The 2,045-nt window shown below is 40.8% G+C and overlaps 1 long non-coding RNA gene across 1 annotated transcript; it reads right to left on the bottom strand.

Moving 5' to 3' along the window:
- Window positions 1-524: 524 nt before the first annotated feature.
- LOC146577564 (uncharacterized) lies at window positions 525-1,625 on the bottom strand. The gene is made up of 3 exons (XR_014891426.1): window positions 1,164-1,625; window positions 800-965; window positions 525-674 (listed from the first exon to the last, which is right to left on the bottom strand). It is a non-coding gene; the product is annotated as an uncharacterized LOC146577564 (long non-coding RNA).
- Window positions 1,626-2,045: the final 420 nt, after the last annotated feature.

The following is a 2,045-nucleotide window of genomic DNA, read 5'->3' as shown; positions in this document are numbered from 1 at the left end:
TGAAACAGACATTATAAAAATCACATTAAACAGATGTGATTAACTTTTTATTCTAGCAAACATACCATCAATGATGACACAATCAGTCTTCATCAGAAGTGCTCAAATCACTCTCATCGTCTGAAACGTCCTCCTCCTCCTCCGAGTCCATTTCCAGGAGTGGTTGGTGGCTGAGGATTCTCTTGTACACGTCCTTTACTTTGAGCGTTTCAGCTTTCAGTTCACTTTGTTTTTAAACCAGGCTATGGAGTCCTTTCTGTGCATCCTCCGACATGCCAACAAGGGAGGCTGTAAAAACAACAAAACTATTAAATATAAGTAAAACAAACAAACAGACAAAAAAACTCACCTCATAAACACAAGGAGTTAGGATCATGTAATTAAACTTTTTTTAAGGGAGAAGGCAGTGTTAGCTAGCAACCCAAATATAGGTAAAAGATCCAGTAAGACTTTAGCATCTGCTATTATTTTCAATCAATTCATCACCAAATGTATAAATAAATAAAAGATGTGCTTACAGTCTGAGGAGATTGTCCCCAACACCACAGATCGCATTTGCAACACTGTCCAGTGATGCTGCATCTCCCTGCAAAGGATCATCTCCTCCTCTCTCAGGCGCCTCACAGCCATCACCTTCTCAAAGACCTTTCTCTTTGTCCGGAGGTCAGCAGCAGCTGCAGTTTAACAGCATCAGATGGGAAAACATAGCAGCATATTATGATTCAAGAACAAAACATTCAACTGCTGCTCAGATACTGGGAGTTTGTTTAAAAAGGATATTTAGAAATCAAGAGCTTACGTTCACTTGTGCTCTGCCAGGGCCAAACGTCGCTCTGCATGAGGGCATCACTGGATACGATTTGCTTTGTTGCTTGTTTCCTTGTTGTAGTCGTCAACAGCAGCCGCCAAGCGTTTCTTCTCATCTAAGATGACCTTGTGAATTCTGTGTCGCCTCTTGTTGCTATCTGTAAATAATCATAAAAAGGAACACCTTCACATAATGCATATATTTACATTTTAATCTACACTCATCAATTCGTTTGCTAGAACAAATCACATCCAGCTTAAACAAACCTGGATCTGATTTTATTCTGTTTACAAAGTAGCTGTACAAGCTGTACAAACTGAGCATCAAACGGTCCGTTTCAAAGAAACTGTGACACCATTTTGTCTGTAAAGACTTTGTGTTCGCACTCTGATGATGACGACAAGCTCCTCTACTCGTGCCTGCAACGCTCCAAGGCTGCCATCAGTTTGATCCGTTTCTAAGTGAGAGGAATATTAATCAGAACACAGGATGAGTAACAGTCACCAAACTACAGTGGACTCTGTAATCACTGACTTGATGATATTCATTATAAGACATCTGGAGCCTTCATGTGCTGCATTATCATGAGATAACAAGTATGTTGGTGTTCAGCTTTATAAAACCAACTAGTACGACATCACTTCAACCCAGGTCCAATCCAATTTGATCAAACGCAACAACTCTGCCATCAATTCTGCTTTTACAAGCTTATTTTTCATTGTTTGTTGACACTGTCAGAAAGATCTTAACTCTAAGTTCTTTAATGAGGCCATGGTGGGTCCTGTTGTTATACACGAGTGCATTATATTGAGACTCACCTTCAGCCCACTGCTGCAGTGTGTCGTCATCCACACCCAGCTCATTTCTGCTCGCATTCAGGCTCTCCACTTGTTCTCTAAGGATCCTTATGATCTAAGAATACATTAATAAATGTCATTCATATGGACATTTTTAGAGTACTGGTGTTTTTGCCCCATTACCACACACATTAAAATGGGTGTTGAAAAAATGACCTTTAGATATCTCTGGCTCAAAGTGCGGCCCAGTTGTTCCACTTTCCTTTTGTTCCAGCCCAAAGCCAGGAGGCTCAGCATGTCTGTTCGCCCTGCATTTCAGTTAGTATACAAATAAGAATGAATGAGCAGGAGACTGAGTGGAATCTCACACACAGACACACACCTGCTTTAGACATGTACTTCGTTGTGATGGCCGCCCTAGACAGGAAACTGTTTACTTG

The sequence above is a fragment of the Mchenga conophoros genome, linkage group LG3, assembly GCF_057382185.1.
Source record: "Mchenga conophoros isolate Kocher_MC1m ecotype Shallow Benthic linkage group LG3, M_conophoros_male_GT1.1, whole genome shotgun sequence".
NCBI classification, from domain to species: domain Eukaryota; kingdom Metazoa; phylum Chordata; class Actinopteri; order Cichliformes; family Cichlidae; genus Mchenga; species Mchenga conophoros.
The sequence above is the reverse complement of the archived record's forward strand: the minus strand, read 5'-3'. Positions and strand labels throughout refer to the sequence as shown.